The sequence below is a fragment of the Myotis daubentonii genome, chromosome 16, assembly GCF_963259705.1.
Source record: "Myotis daubentonii chromosome 16, mMyoDau2.1, whole genome shotgun sequence".
Lineage (NCBI taxonomy): Eukaryota > Metazoa > Chordata > Mammalia > Chiroptera > Vespertilionidae > Myotis > Myotis daubentonii.
The window spans coordinates 4,554,753-4,571,802 of record NC_081855.1 but is presented as its reverse complement, the minus strand read 5'-3'; the positions used below and the strand labels follow the sequence as shown (position 1 = coordinate 4,571,802).

Here is a 17,050-nt window from a genome sequence, read left to right as displayed (position 1 = left end):
AGGAAGGAAATAATAACAATCAGATAAGAAAAAAAAAAGAAATAAAATAGAGTATAAAAAATAATAGAAAAAATTAAGAAAGCAAGAACCCCCCAAATCTAAGATCTTAACATTAATTATCTCACAAGCATCAGTTTCTGAGGGTCCAAAATTCAGGTGTGACTTGGCTGCTTGGTTCTGGTTGAGTCTCCCATGAGGTTGGAGTCAAGATGTTGGCTGGGGCCACAGACGTGGGCAAGCTTACTCACACGGCTGTTGGCTGGCAGCTTCAGTTCTGCATCGAGTGGACCTCCCCATAGGACTTCCTAAGTGCCCCCCCAGCATGGCAGCTGGCTGTCCCAAAGCCAGTGGCCCACAGAGACACAAGCAGGGAACCAGAGCTCCTTCTATGACCTCGCCTCCCAAGTCACATGCTACAACTTCTGCTTTTTCTTTAAATTAGACTCAAGGCGTTAGGTACCGTCCACACTCAAGGGAAGGAGAAGGAGGCATCACCTGTTGAAGGGAGTGTCAAGAATTTGTGGGCATATTTGGAACCACCGAAATATTCCATTTATTAATCTTTTTTTCAGCTGTGTTTTATCTGCTGTTTAATATAACTATTGTTCCTAATTCTTTCATTTTTAGAAATATATACTTTTCAGTTATTTACAATACTAGTATACTTGGTCCGTTTTTTTGCCCCTTATTCTGTGGTCCATTTTTTAGTCCTCTCTTTTATTTTTATTTATTTTTAAAATTCTCTCTTTTATTTTTAAGAGACTAAATGGGTAATTGTGCATTATATAACTGTTAATCCCCATATCTGAAGTCTGTGGATCTGATTTTGCTGGTTCCTATTTATGAGGGCTTCTCTATCAATTTATTTTCGTTTCAAATATATTATGAGCAAATTTTGCCCTGCCGGTGTGGCTCAGTGGTTGAGTGTTGACCTAGTAACCAAGAGGTCACCGATCGATTCCTGGTCAGGGCACATGCCTGGGCTGGGCTGCAGGCTCAATCCCCAGTGAAGAGGCAGCTGATCAATGATTCTCTCTCATCATTGATGTTTCTCTTTCTCCCTCTCCTTTCATCTCTAAAATCAATAAGAACATTTATTTTAAATAAAAATAAAATATATTATGAGCAAATTTTGATTGGGACTTTGTATGTGTGAAAACTAGAAGGCCTGTGTTGAGGGTGTATCTCTTTCAGAGAATTTAACTCTGCTTCTGCCGACATGCTCCGGGTCCTACTAACCTGGGAAATTGTAAATGGATTTCTCTATTCGGAGGTTTTGGACTATGCACGTAGCGTGAATTCCAACCTGAAACTCATGCTTCACAGCACTAGATTCCATGAACCCTCTAACCACATTTAACAAATATTAACGTTTTGAAAATGTTCGTTAAAAACAAAAATTAGAAATTGTCTTATCCCTTCTTCCCCATTCCCCAGAGGTAACCATATTCCAGAGTTGGTGTGTAATTCCCATTCACAGCTTTAATATGGCTACATGTACATATTACATTTTTTGTTTTTAATATGCCATGCAACCTGCTTTTTTCCTATACATTCCTCTGCTGGTGAGCAGGCAGGGATGTTTTTTTTAAAAAAAAAAAAAACTATTAACAAACAATATTGCCGTGAATGCCTCGGTCTTCTGGATGTGACCAGGTCCATGGAGCTCCTGAGAGTGGGGACCGCCCAGCGGTGAGAGGAGGACCACGGCCACGGGAGATGATGGAGGCGGGGCGGGAGGAGGCCCACCTGGACGGCTCCGGGGGAGTGACCTGGGGGCAGGAGGGAGCGTGGCTGTGCGGGGCCGGTGGGGCCGCTGCCGTGGGCGGCGGGTCAGTCCCCGCCCCTCGGGGCTCCGCGAGGCGCGGCGCGGCGGCTTCCGTCGCCTCCGGAAGGAAGCCCTCGCGGTCGGAGCTGGTAAATTCTATGTCATTTTCGCGATGAAGGAAAAAGGAGCGGGCTTTTCTGGGCTGTCGGGAGCTAGCGAGCCTCGCGAGGCCCAAGTGCTCGCTCGGGGCTGGTGGCGACGCTCCCCCGCAGTCGGGGGAGAAAAAGAGCCGATTGACCCCGACGTGACTTGAACACGCAACCTTCTGATCTGGAGTCAGACGCGCTACCATTGCGCCACGAGGTCCTGGCGGGCGGGAGGCTCCGCTTCACTGAAGTCCTCACTGCGCCGCGGGGCCGGCTGGAGGCGGGGAACGCGGTCCGCCCGGCCCGGCCGCACCTCCCGGAGGGAAGCGCCGCCGCCTGTGCCTGCTGCTCCCCGGGACGTCTTCTTTGGGAAAACGTCTAATTCCTCTGCCGATTCTAAAGGTCAGAGTGTTTGCTACTGGGCGGTGTCGTTTGGATATTAACCTCAATCAGATACGCGATTTGCAAATAACTTAATCCATTCCCTAAGTTGCTTTTTTCACTTTGCTGCTTCGTTCTTTAAATCTTAATGTTGAGCATCACGGATGCAGCCCCGCGCCACCGCCCCTCTGCTCCCCTCCCGCCCCCCAGCTCCCTCCCGCCCAGGCCGGCCACCCCGGATCCGGGGGCCTGTCGGTTCATAGACCCGCACCCCGCGCAGCACCCACCCCGCCTGACCCCAGCCTCAGCCCCACGCGGAGCCGGACAGAGGCCCCACGGTGTCCCCTGGGCGCCGAGACCCGGGCCGGCTCCTCCGGCCACCCCGGCCGGCCACTCCCGCGCCAGAGGACAGCGGGCTTGATGAAGGAGCTGGGAAACGCAGTTTTATTATTTTTTAACTGTAAGCATTTTCTTTGCGGAAAGGAGGAATAGTACCGAAGCAGGACTTTACTGGCTACATATATGTCCCAAATATATTTATAGTGCGGCGGCTTTGTAGTATAACTTGAAATCTGGTATGTGATTCCTCCAACTTTATTTTTTTGTTCTCAAAATTGCTGCAGCAATTCTGGGTCTTTTTTGATCCCATCCATATACATTTTTGGAGTATTTGTTCTAGATCCGTGAAATATGCTGTTGGTATTTTAATAGGGATTGCACTGAATCTGTAGGTTGCCTTGGGTAGTATGGACATTTTAATGATGTTGAGTCTACCAATCCATGAACATGGAATATTCTTCCACTTGTTTATATCTTCCTCTATCTTTTTTCAACGTCCTGTAGTTTTCTGAGTACAGGTCTTTTGCCTCCTTAGTTAAGTTTATTCCTAAGTATCTTAATTTTGTTGTTGTTGTTGTTGTTGTTGCAGTAGTAAATGGGATTGTTTGATTTCTCTTTCTGAGAATTCATTATTGGTGTATAAAAAAGCCACCGGTTCTTGGGTGTTGATTTTGTATCTCCAAATGTGTTTTTGGATCTTCAGTTGGCAGAATACCCATCACTTTCTCAAAGTGCAAATACTTTGGGCCCAGCACCCAGATAAGAAAGAGAACATCAACAATTGCAGGGAGATTATATTGTACACGACGCTAATTTTCTCACTTGCTATATTGGCCTCCGGAGTTCATGTTTTTCCCTAGCATCCTGTTAAATGGTGCGTGCCCACCTCAGGGGGATCTTAAGTTCCTGCCCACCTCAGGGGGATCTTAAGTTCCTGCCCTTTTTTTTCATGTTAATTCTTTTTTTTTTAATTCTTTATTATTGAAAGTATTACATATGTCCTTCATTTTCGCCCATTGACCCCTGACCCCCTGCAGCCCGCCCCACCCCCTGCCCCAGGCCTTCAGCACCCTATTGTCTGTGCAGGGCCATGCATATGTGCATACAAGGACTTTGGTGGACTAGCTCCCACCCCCCCCACCCCCACCTCCCCCATCTGCCCCCCCCCCCCAGCCTTCCCTCTGAGATTCTGCACTCTGTTCCCTGCTTCCATGGCTCCGGATCCACTCCGTTCATCAGTTTATTTTGTTACTTAGAGTCCACATATGAGTGAGATCGTGTGATACTTGTCTTTCTCTGACTGGCTTATTTCACTTAGCATGATACTCTCCAGGTCCCTCCATGCTGTCTCAAAGGGTAAGAGATTCTTCTTTTTTACAGCTGCATAGTATCCCATGGTGTAAATGTACCACAGCTTTTATCCACTCATCTACTGATGGGCACTGGGCTGTTTCCAGACCTTAGCTACTGTAAACTGTGCTGGGTGGGGCTGCGAATTGGTTGAGGCGGGGTCTCAGGGAATCACCAGAGTGGAGCAAACAGAAATGGCTGCCAGTCAGCCGAGGCCGGGAGGCCCCAGCACAGGAACAATGACCCCTGCAAGCACCTCCGTCTGGAGAAAGCCTCCCCAAGTCCCTGCCCCACTGCCAGACACTCCAGTTCCTCCTCATATGTGTCTGGGTCCCCCAGAGCCACCGCCCAGTGCCAGGCGCTGGAGCTCAGATGGAGTGAGTCCAAGTAAGTTCATGCGCTGGCCCTTTAAGAGGAACACCTGGGTCTCCCATAGCCTCCGTGTCACACACTCAGCCACCATCCCTGCTGGTTTTCACAGCCCATAGTTGTGGGGACTTCTCTTCCCAGCTCTGGGACCCTGGGCTGGGATCTGTTGTGGGGCTGGGACCCCTTGCTCCTCATGGAGGCCTCTGCAGAGACGATCTCCCTCCTGATTAAAAAATGGCACACGTGGGTGCCGGACCAGCCCATCCGCACTCCACCCCTCCTACAGTCTCACTGTGCCTTCCCTGTGTCTCTGGTTGCAGGACTTCCACTCAGCCAGCTCTCAGGAGGTTCTGTATTTTAGTTGTAATGTTGATGTGGTTGAGGGAGGCGGCGAGTACAGGCATTTACCTGGGCCGCCAGCTTGGTTCTCTCTACATTGTCTCTTTACCCTTTTAGTTTGGTGGTTTTGTATAACTTTTCTCTATTTTCCTTTTTTAAATGTTTTACGTCTCTGCTCTAAATTTCTGTCTTGTGGTCATCCTGAGGTTTACGTAAAGCAGTGGTTCTCAACCTTCTGGCCCTTTAAATACAGTTCCTCATGTTGTGACCCAACCATATGTTACTTCATAACTGTCATGCGGCTACTGTTATGAATCGTCATGTAAATATCTGATCTGCAGGATGGTCTTAGGCGACCCCTGTGAAAGGGTCGTTCGACCGCCAAAGGGGTCGCGACCCACAGGTTGAGAACCGCTGACCTAAAGTGTCTCCTAGGCGATAGCATATCATTTCCTTTTGCCTGTACAACCTCAGACCTTTTCCTTCCCTCCTTTTTGTTGTCACAGACTCTCCCTTCATGTTGTGTGTTCGTTACCACGTTGAAGTGGCTGTAGCTATGTTTCATGCTTTCCCCCCTTGGACCTTTCTGCTATAACTGTGTTAACACCCTTGTCCTGTAATAGAGTTTCAGTTTTCTGACTCCGTCATCCTACTCAAAGTTTGACGGACTTTTGCCTTTTTCTTTCTGGCAGCAAAGTTCCTTTCAACATTTCGTGTCTAGAAGGTTCTGTTGTGAACTCCTCAACTCTTGTTTGTCTGGGAAAGCCTTTGTTTCCCCTTCACACCTGGAGTGGAACCGTGTTAGAGAGCTTATTCTTGGCTGGCAGCTTTCATCTTTCAATATTTTGAATATGGCACTCCACCCTGCCCTGGTCTGGAGTTTCTGCTGAGAAACCTGATGACAGCCGGACGGGGTTTCCTTTCTACGGGACTGTCTTTCCTCCCCTTGGTTGACTTTAGAATTCTCTCTGTACCATAAACTTTGTCGCTGTTTTAATATGTCCTGGAGAAGGTCTTTTTTTGTTGAGACAACTAGCTGTTCTATTAGCTTCTTGTACTCTTATGCCCCGCGCCGCCCCCAGTTTTGAGAAGTTCTTTCTATTATTTCTTCAAGCAGGTTCTGTTCCCTTCTCCCTCTCTGCTGGGACTCCCGTGGCCTTCTGCTGCCCTTCCTGTTAGAGTCAGCGAGTGCCCACAGAGTTCTCTCATTAGAACATCCTAGCTCCTTCTGCCACAGGAGCCGTTTCTGTTTCCATCTCCAAGCTTGCTGCTCTCTCCTACATGGTCTGCTCTGTTTCCATTGCTTTCAGTAAATTTTTCATCTTATTTATTGAGTCCATCAGCTCCAGAATGTGTTTGTCAGAGTTTAGATCTCTTTGGTAAAGTACTACTTCTGCTCGTTAATTTTACTCCTGAACTCACTGAACTGCCCTTCTCCGTTTCCTTGTATCTCGTTGAGTTCTTCCCTGAGAGCCACACTTAGTTCTCTGTCGTTCACATCACATCTTCTGCGCCTCCAGTTTGCTTCTGGAGAATTGTCACGTCCGTTGGGTGAGACAGTGTTACTGTGATTATTCGTGGTTCTTGATGGGTTGTTGTTCTGTCAGCACATTTGAAGCAGCAAACACTTCTTACTTAGGTACATTTTTTATTTCATTTAACAATTCAGGAAGTTGGAAGTTAGAGGCCTTTCTTTTGTCTCCCATAGGTGGCGCTACAGCACAGTTTTTTTTTATTTTTTGGTTTTTTTTTTTTTTTTATTTTTCTCGCCTGTGCTTCCTTACATTTGAGAGCCAGGGCTTTCCACCCTCCTCTGCCTGGGCCCGAGGCTCCCAGGTGCCCTCTTTGTCCCGGCTTGTGCCTCCGGAGTCACTGGGCCGTGTTGCTGCCATGTCACTGCAGTCACGCATTTTACTGCAGTTGCAGGTATCACCACGGGGCACCAGGACAGCCTGTGTCCCTGCTGCTCCTGGGGCGTCGGGATCTCTGCACCAAGGGCTGGGGGGGTGGGGGGTCTTGCTGCCCAGTGCCCTGTGGCCTCAGTGCCACTGCAGCTGGGATGCCTGAGTCACTTGCACGGCCTCCACTTCTGCCACCAAGCACTGCCACAGCCCGTGGAGGGAGCCAGAGTGGTGGGCACAGATGTGGCTGCCGCCTTCCTTCTCCTTCGTGGGCTTGGTGGGGTGGGGGCAGAGCCACGGGCCTCATCTGCCATCCCCACCACACTGGCCGTGGGCTCAGCTGCCATGGCAGGGGCCACGGGGCTGTGGGCACCATCCCTGCTGTTTCCCCAGTTCCACCTCCCCTACGCGTGCTAGCCCACCACCTTCGGGGTGCAGGTGTGTGGGTCTCCCGGGCATCCCATGCGTTGAGTTATAGGGGACACAGACAAGCATCTCGCTGCTCTGTGATGCTGCTGACTTGGACAATGTGAATGTACGTAATGCCCAAGAACCGTATACTGAAATATGGCAAAATGGCAAATTTTATGCTATGTATATTTTACCACAACAAATATAAATAGCTTAATTTTTAACTGAAAAATGTTAAGGGTGCTGGGTGAATTAAACATTCCATCCATCACTGGGTCACGGGTAAAGGACGCGGGTTTGAGGAGGGAGGTAACTTCTGCTGCCACACTCCTCTCCCTGCCACGGGCAGAACGAACTAGAGACAGTCCAGTCCCAGGTGGAAGGCGGGGTCTGGCCACTTGTTCCCTCTCCTGATGGAATTGGGAGAGAATCTATAGACCCCAGAAGGGTTTGGCCACAGATACAATAAAGCTAATGGTGATACTTCCATTCAGGGTAGGAGTAGGGGGCTGGGGAGACCGGCCGAGCTCCCTGGTGAGATGGAGGGGGAACAGGTCCGTGGGCCCTCTCCACACCTGGAGGGTGAGCCACCCTGAGCCAGCGTGGCCCCCCGGTGGCCTGCGGAGCCGCAGTGGTGGCCGTGGGGCTCCGGGTGCTGCCTGCAGGAGCGACACCTGCACTGCAGACCTCAGACCTTGCGTTGTGATTGGAATAATTTACAATTGTAAGAAGAAATAGTAACAGTCACTGTTATCTTTCGTTATTTTTTTGCCTCTTCTCATTGTTCACACCACCCCCTTTGCGATACAATGCTCCCGTTTTATGCATTTGGTAAAGCAGGTCTCCTAGAATTGGTAGGGGGTCCTTGGGCGGTAGGTGTCCAGAAGATCACGAGTGGGTGGGACAAGGGTGCAGGGAGGAGGCGTGGGAGCCCGCGCCCAGCCCACTCGCAGCCTCTGCATCACGTGTACCTGACTCCGCAGCGCCCCTCAGCCACGCACCGGGAGCGCACTGGGCGTGGACTGGCTGCGCAGAGGGAGCGAGGACACCAGGGGCAGGGCTGAGCGAGAAGGTGTTAGAACGAGCCCAGGGCAGGATTTGGGTGTTAGGTGGGTGATTTGGTGGAGGGTCCAAGGAAGCCGGGAATTTGATCTAGATCAGTGGTTCTCAACCTTCTGGCCCTTTAAATACAGTTCCTCATGTTGTGACCCAACCATAAAATTATTGTCGTTGCTACTTCATAACTGTCATGTTGCTACTGTGATGAATCGTCATGTAAATATCTGATATGCAGGATGGGCTTAGGCGACCCCTGTGAAAGGGTCGTTCGACCGCCAAAGGGGTCGCGACCCACAGGTTGAGAACCTCTGATCTAGATGGAATGCCATCGGGACGCAGGGGCAGGTCCGTGACTGGCACTTCGTGTTGTTCTTGGGTAAATCATGAAGCAGCCTTGTTTTGTTTTATTTCGTCCTGGTCTTGGGTAACCTCTGAGGCTGATGGTCTGTGAGGATTTCATGTCCCACGGAACATAGTGGCCTGGCGGAGCCCAGCAGCGGCTCTCTCCGGCTCTCCTTCGGCCACGCACAAACATCAGGCCACAGGCCTGTCATTCATGACGTCCGGGGTTTAGCCCTGGTCACGGTCTTGTTAAGATCAGATGCACACGTTTTAAATTTACTCTGCAGTTAACCCACGGTCGGCCTCTCTTTTCCTTTCATTGCAGGATGAGCTGCTGAGCCACCTGGCCTGACAATGGCTGTGCAGCAGCATTAACACTCCAGACAGGACATAGGAACCAACTGAAAGAGACAAATGACGGTTAGAGCTTGAACGGGCGTAACGCCAGGGGGCCCAGAACCTCGTGGCGTTTGTTTTAGGGAGTTGGGTCCGTGTCCTTCCGGCTTAGTCACGCTGTTCTCTGTGCCCTGGAGTCCCTGTGTAGGCCTCATAAGAAATGTGTGCTATAGCATGAGCTCCCCTCGACTGGCTAAGAGCAAATCAAAGACCACACGACTGTTCACGACGCTTTAGTTAACAGTTTGTCGTTTGCTGGGCCTTGGGGACAAAAGTGACGTTATTTATGACTTGTGAAGGTTAGAGACAGCTTTGAGCCACCTTTTCTAGTTGTTTTATTCCACTTGTGGGAATTGTTTTTTGTAGGATATGCATGGAAAGGGAATAAATTATCTTCTCTAGAAATTTTTAAGAATAATTAGTGTTTCATTTGTTTTAGAAGCTTCTGGACATCTTCTTATTGATATATACTAGTGGCCCAGTGCACGAATTCGTGCACATTGAAAGGAAATTAATTAGAAGAAATGTTTTAATATCGCTATTTGGCCTTTATAATAGAAGTGTCAACCAAATTCACGATCGACAATGACAGATGGAAACACACATGTGCAATTGGCACCAGCGAGAGCTTTATATGTATCATGCATGTGCAAGTCAACTTAGCCTTTTATAGATATAGAATAAACTTGCTTAATTAGACCTGCTTTCTGATGTAGCAAAACTTTTTCCAGCCCAGTGAAGCACCCCAACTTCTCTTTCAGGTAATTGTCAGCAACACAGCAGTAAATATCAACACGAAGCAGATTATTATTGTAGATCACGCAGGGAGAACAAAGGGTAAAATATTTAACTGCAGCAGTGTTTGACTATATTCTGTGCAATGAGAAAACCTGAAGTCATTTTCAAGATCCACCATTTCTTCTTTTCAGTCGGTTCAAGTTTCTAAGCTTTCTAAATCTCCGTTTTCTGGCTAATAAAAAGAAAATAGGATTCCACTGAGTCTCCTATCTACCTACTCCAGGACTTCTGTGAGGATCAAATGAGATGAGGCACATGAAAACGCTTCACAGACATTTGGTTAAAGTGTAAAGTGTTTCCACCTGGCTATAAAGCAAGTCATGATCCTGGGCTGAAGAAACTGCAAGGAGGCTAGTCCAGTGGTCGGAAAACTGGCTCGCAAGCCACATGCGGCTCTTTGGCCCCTTGAGTGTGGCTCTTCCACAAAATACCGACTTCTGTGCATGGGCCACGAAGTTTCAATCGCACTGTACATGCGCACCCACACGTGGTATTTTGTAGAAGAGCCACAGTCAAGGGGCCAAAGAGCTGCATGTGGCTTGTGAGCCGCAGTTTTCCAACCACTGGGCTAGTCGCTAGGGAGAGGAAGCTGGGCATTGCTATGTGACATCATTACCCGGAGCCATTTCCAGGCTGGCCATGGATTCTCGGCAGCATTGGCTGCAGTTTGGTGGGGTGTCACTCCAGGGTGGTGGCAGGGCCTGTGACTCACTTGGGGGAAGCCGAGTGTTGCTTTGTTGGCCAGGTCCGCGCTGCCGTTTGTCTATAAATGGCAAGTGTGCCTCCCAGCAGCACCTGCGTTGAGTGTCTGCCCCATGGTGGTCAGTGCGCATCATAGTGACTGGTTGGATAGTGGGAAGGACACTTAGTATATTAGCCTTTTATATAGATAGACTAGAGGCCCGGTGCATGAATTCGTGCGCGGGTGGGGTCCCTTGGCCTGACTGGTGGTTGGGGCCAATCGGGGCCGTCTTGCCCAGTCCCAGTCGGGGCCAATGGGTGCTGGCCGGCCGGGGAGGGACTGTGGGAGGGCTCCAGGGCGTGTCCAGCCCTCTCGCCCAGTCCCAATCAGCCGGACCCCAGCAGCAAGCTAACCTACCAGAACATCTGCCCTCTGTTGGTCAGTGCGTGTCATAGCGACTGGTCGAGCAGTCAACTAAACAGTTGACCAATCGGTTGGACATTTAGCATATTACCCTTTTATCATATAGGATGATTAACTGGAGAGAGAGTAGTTTTAAATATCTGGGTACCTCTGTTGGAAGCTACCCATTGTCTTCCCTACCAGAGAAGTGTAAACAAGGAGCCTGGAACGCTGGTGAACCTTGAGCCCTGGCAAGGGCCAGAGCTATGCACTGATTGTTTAGTTGAGACAATGGTGGCTCAAGCAATTTCCTGACCAAATAGTCTCAGAGTAAATCTTTACTAATATTTACTAACCTTTAAGGCAGTCCGTCTGTTACTGGAATTGCCTGCCTGACTAAGGGCTATATGTGTATCCAAAATTGAATAAAAGGTTGGCAAGGCCTGGGCACCAGTGAAGTCCTTCCCCTTGTGTTGGACTCTCTGCCTGGCCCCCATTATTTCCAAATTATTATTTCTTGTCTTGTCTCTGTCATTTGCACGCGGCCCTTCTCCAGATCCCGAACCTTAAGCCACGCAGGACATGGCTCACACAGACCTCTAACAATTATTCAAAATACACAGGATTGCCTGGACAGCATGGCTCAGTGGTTGAGCATCCACCTGTGAACCAGGAGGTCAAGGTTTGATTCCCGGTCAGGGCACATGCCTCGGTTGTGGGCTCGATCCCCAGTGTGGGGACATGCAGAAGGCAGCGGATCAATGATTTTCTCATCATTGATGTTTCTATCTCTCTCCCTCTCCCTTCCTCTCTGAAATCAATATATATCCTATCTAATAAAAGAGAAAAATGGTAATTGGCGTACGATGATACCCTTTTCATTGGCTAATCAGGGCTATATGCAAATTAACTGCCAACTATGATTGGCAGTTAACTGCCAACTATGATTGGCAGTTAACTGACAACTAAGATTGGCAGTTAACTGACAACAAGATGGCGGTTAATTTGCATATGTAGGCACAATGCAGGGAGGCGAAAGGGAAAGCAGGAAGAAGCCCCCTGCCACTGACAGTGATCGGAAACCCAGGGGGGAGCTAAGAGCTGGGGGCAGGGCAAAGCCATGATCGGAGAATCAGGCGCCTTTGCCGCCCTGGCCAGTGATAGCAGGAAGTAGGGGTGGAGCCAGCGATGGGAGCTGGGCACGGTCGAAGCTGGCAGTCCCAGGAGCTAGGGGTCCCTTGCCTGGGCCTAAAGCGGAGCCCACGATCGCGGGGCCGCTGCAGCTGCGGGTCCCTGCTGCCCGAGCCGGACACCTCTGCCGGAGGCCTCAGGCCTGGTCAAGGGGCCGATCCGGTGATTGGTGATCGGAGGGTGATGAGGGTCAACTCCTCTGGCCGAGGCATCAGGCCTGGGTGGGGGGCGGAGCCGGGGATTGGGGGGAAATGATGGTCCCCTTGCCCAGGCCTGAAGCCTGGGTCAGAGGCGTCAGGCTTGGGCGGGGGGTGGAGCAAGCGATCAGAGGGAGATGGGGGTCCCCTGCCCAGGCATGATTCCTGGGCCAGAGGCCTCAGGCCTGGGCGGGGGCCAGAGCCAGTGATCAGGGGGAGATGGGGGTCCCCTGTCCAAGCCTGACACCTCTGGCGGAGGTGTCAGGCCTGGGCAAGGGGCCGATCAGGCGATTGGAGGGTGATGGGGGTCAATGCCTGAGGGCTCCCAGTATGTGAGAGGGGGCAGGCTGGGCTGAGGGACACCCCCCACACACACACCCAGTGCACGAATTTCGTGCACCGGGCCCCTAGTGTATATATATATATATATATTTTTTTTTTTTTTAAGTGACTATAGCCCTGCTACGGGGGCATGGCATCTCCTGGTGGTTTGGGTTTGCATTTCCTGGATGACTAAGGACGTTCAGCACCTTTCCCAGGCCCGCTGGTCATTTGTACACCCTGCCTCTGTCTTACCAACACCCGTGCGGTCGTGGGCAAGTCTGTCTCCTCCTCCCGGCCTCAGTTTCCTCACCTTCCCCAAGAGATTTGCACGAGGTCAGTGGCCTTCAGGTGGCTTGGTCCGCATGGCCCCTACAAGCATTGGGGAAATCACACCCCGTTGGTACATTTTCAGATTGGTAGCTTTTTTTTTTTTTTCCAGAGAGGAAGAGCGAGAGAGAGAGAGAGAGAGAGAAACATCAATAATGAGAGAGAATCATTGATTGGCTGACCCCTACTGGGGATCGAGCCCACAACCCGGGCATGTGCCCTTGACTGGAATCAAACCCGGGACCCTTCAGTCCGCAGGCTGATGCTCTATCCACTGAGCCAAACCGGCTAGGGCTCTTGTAGTTGTTTTTAATTCAATTAGGGGCAAACTGTTATCTCAATGACACTGGGTATTTTGAACAGCAAACTGAAATATCTACTCAAGTTTAATTTCCTTGTAATTTTTATAGTTTTCACTGTACGTTTTTCTCAAATTTATTGTGTGTGTGTGTGTGTGTGTGTGTGTGTGTGTGAATCCTGACCTGAGGAAAAACATAGATGTGGGAGAGACACATCAATTGGTTGCCTCCTGAGTCTGCCCCAACCAGGGACAGAATTGAACCTGCAACCTTGGTCCAGGCCCTTGACCGGGAATCGAACCTGTGACCCTTTGGTGTGTATACCGACCAAGGCATTCTCAGACTTCTTAAGTGTCTCCTTTTTTAATGTGTAATGCTCACATCCTCGCCTGTGCCTCCCTATTTCCCCGCCCGCTGCCCGCCTTCACCACCCCAAGGGGGCCCAGCCGGGCTGTGAAAGGGAGGAGCTCTGACCTTTGCCGCCGCGCGGATGGGCGGGAGAGCACTGTGCTAAGTGAAACAAGCCGTTAGAAGAAGGCAAATACTGTACGTGAGACGTAATGAACAAGACAAACGGACAACATGGAAGGGGAAGCATGGCCACATGGAACAGCCTGGCCAGAGCCCAGGAGGAGGTGGGGGGGTGCCGGATGCGGCCGCTGACGGGAGCAGCTGAAGAACATCGGTGCTCACCCTGGCCACGACAGTGTGGTGGCGGCCAGGAGGCGGGGAGAGAGCTGGTGTTGCCAATGGTATCGATGTGAATTCCAAACGTTTTGGCAATCCTCTGCTCACATAGGGAGCACAGCTTACCTCTGTGTGTGGCTTGTATCACGAAGTTCGGACTGGAGCACACTGACCAGAGGCACCTCCGGCCCTCCTCAGCCCGAGCTGGCATGGCCGGAACCAACCTGATTTGACTCCTCAAATGTCCGCACTGGGAAGTTTTTATCTCTGACCTAGAAAACCCTGCTTGTAAAAACCATGAACACAGTGAGAATAAGAGCAGGAAATAAATCTAATAGTTGCTTGTAATGAAGACGAGGATGTGACCTTGGCAGAGCTAAGGGTCCACAGAGAAGTAGGTGCAACGGAGACCTGACAGCAGGAGTCACCGCCGAGCTCCATGGACGTCCGGCGGACCAGCAGGGGCTGCACCTGCTGGGGGGGGGGGGGGCGGGGGGCAGGGCGATGCCTGGCTCCCGTCACCGTGGGTCTGAACCTGTCCGTCTTACGGCTGCCGCCCCGTCCTGTATCTTAACAGCCTGGTCCTCAGGCTCCAGCCCAGTGATGTGCAGAACATCTGAGTTCATCCAGGTGGCTTTGGATCCAGAGAAGCGGCCGGGACCCCGGAGCCTGGGACTTCCTGAGGCGGGTAAGCCACAGGAGGCACGGTTGTTCTCCTGGCCCCTGTGCTGCCCTCCTCCAGCAAAGCCTCGGACGCTGGCGCACCTGCTGGGGTGCAGTGAGCCTGATCCTTGTCGCTGGTGAAGCAGAGGAGGTTGGCTGAGTCAGCACAGGCCGGCAGAGGGAACCCGCAGACAGACACACGTCAGAGACGGGCCAGGACCAGGATAAAGCTTCTTAGGAAACTGACCTGAACGGAGAGAAGCTGATCGTTCAGACCTGGCCCCAGGAGCCCGGCCCTGCCTGTGCAGTGAAGGAGGGGTCCTGGGAGGAGCGGGTCCAGGCCCTGGCGCAGCTTCTGACCCCACAGAGGAGCTGGGCTGCTCGGGCCTCCTTTCTTCCCCCTCTGCCAGAGGAGGCCTCGCTCCAGGCGAATAGGGTCCATCCAGCGCCAGGCGGCCCTGGGCCCTGGTGCTGAACTCAGCTCACGCCCAGGCCCAGGAGATGGGAGTCAGCTCCACCCCTGTGAGAGCCGGGGCCAAGCTCCTGCTCCGGGAGCCCTGCCAGGCCAGGGAGGACACGGCTGAGTCCCTCTCAGCGAGCCCAGGACGAGGGCCTCAGGCCGGGATCTTGCATGAATGGGCCTCTTGGAGCAGCGTGTGGGGACCACAGGGCACACCCACAGCTGGCGTCGGGGCGCACGCACCCCAGGCCAGCGCTCGGAAGTCAGGCCGGTGTTCGCAGCTCACCGGGCGCCAGTCTGTGCCCACGTCCACGGCCTCCGAGGTGACGCGTTCTGATTCCCTGAGCGTGGGTTTTTGGTTGACTACGTGCTCTCTTCAGTCTCTGCAAAAGCCTCATCATGTTTAATTTTTTGTTTTAAAACGTATCTCGATATCTCTTTGTGTGTTTTCCACTTCGTTTTTGTTCATTTTCAAAATGTACAGTATTTCTGGACTTAAAACCTTTTACCTAAATGTTAGGAAAAACGCTACATTTTCTAAAAATTCTGACTGGTGTTTTTTAACATAAATTGTAATATCAATAAATAAGCCAGTGTTCATACTGTGTGCATATTAGGGAGGCCTGTTCTTTATTAGGTTTGTTATATTTGTACACGGGGCTCTGTGCGGTGCTACCGGAATTTCAGCGTGTCGGGACGTCCTGCAGCACCCTCTGTCGGGAGCGGCTGGCTGCCGAGGCGAAGGAAGCCGGCTCTCCAGCGAGTCCCGGTTCCCATGGGGCGGCTGGCGTCTGCAGGCCCCGCAGGCACCGCTGGCCCGTGCCTGACTGAAGTGGTGACCGAGGGAAACGCCTGCTCAGGGGAGACTCAGGGACCGGCCTGGAGACACCATGTGCGGCTGCCGTGCTTGTCACAGCAGATTCCACAGGACGTCTTTTAAAAATGTATTTTTATTGACTTCAGAGAGGAAGGGAGAGGGAGAGAGAGAAACAGCAATGATGAGAGAGAATCACTGATCGGCTGCCTCCTGCACACCCCACCGGGGATGGAGCCCGCAACCCGGGCATGTGCCCCACCGGGAATCAAACCGTGACCCCTGGCTCGTGGGTCGGTGCTCAGCCCCTGAGCCACCCTGGCCGGGCTCCACAGGACATTTCTGTCTCAGGTCCTCCCCGGGAAGTTGGTCTGACGCTACCCACTCCGTTGTCTCCGAAAGGAGTTGTTTCTCTGAGATTTTTGTTTTGCTCCGCGGAGCTGAACAGAGGCTGCGTGTGACTTCAGCCAACGCGCGGTGACGTTTAAGGTGAGTGGGCCCTGTGATGCCATCACCTGAAGAGCACGGTGCCTTAAAGACCTGGTGCAGGGGCCCAGCGTTTTAAAAAGCACAGTTTTCAGGGGTGCACTTGATTTTCTCGGCGCAGACACACTTGATAGACATCGCTAGGCCAAAAAGGTGCCTGTAGAGTGTAAACAGCACTCAGCGACCCAGAAAGATCAGACCGGCCCGGCCACACGTGGTATGCTTTTGTTTCTTGAGTTTAGTTTGTGCATCTGCACAAAAAAGCTCTGAAACCTCGAAACTAGAAACTAGACTGGGGAAGGTCAAACTGCATGCAGACGGCCAGGTGACGAAATGTCAGTGCTGCTGCCACGCAGGCTGCACGCGGCCACTCATTCACTCCCAGCAAAGTAGACCCCAAACCACAGAAAATGCACTTTTCTCGTTAGTTAGAAACAAAATCCATTCTGTCTGGTACTGTGTCCCCCTCCCACTCACACACACACATTCTAAAGCTAATCAGAGAAGCCAGTGCCTCAGGAAAGCGTTTCCTAAAGATCCTGAGATAAGCTCCGGCCCACGTGGCTCAGTGGTTCGAGGGCAGCGGAGCACCGAAGGGTCTCATTCTGGGTTCCACTCCCCTCAAGGGCACGTACTCGGGCTGCAGGTTCAATCCCTGTTTCTCTCCCTCTCCTCGCCCCTTCCACGCTCTCACATTTCAATGGGGAAATGTCCTCGGTGAGGAGTAGCAAACCCAGAGACAGAACGCAGACCCTGAGGGAACACTGCCCCTGGAGAGACCAGGAGCCACGAGACCTCGGGCGGGGCGGTAGCTGTAATTGCTGTTTAGTCTGTGATCTTTCTTCTAGGAGGAGGGGGTAAGATGGAGAGGATGGCAGGGAAGCGTTTAAATGTAATCAAACACACACCTTTCCCGAGT

General features: G+C 51.6%; 1 non-coding gene across 1 annotated transcript; it reads right to left on the bottom strand.

Moving 5' to 3' along the window:
• Positions 1-2,062: 2,062 nt before the first annotated feature.
• On the bottom strand, positions 2,063-2,134 carry TRNAW-CCA (transfer RNA tryptophan (anticodon CCA)). Its single transcript has one exon. It is a non-coding gene; the product is annotated as a tRNA-Trp (tRNA).
• Positions 2,135-17,050: the final 14,916 nt, after the last annotated feature.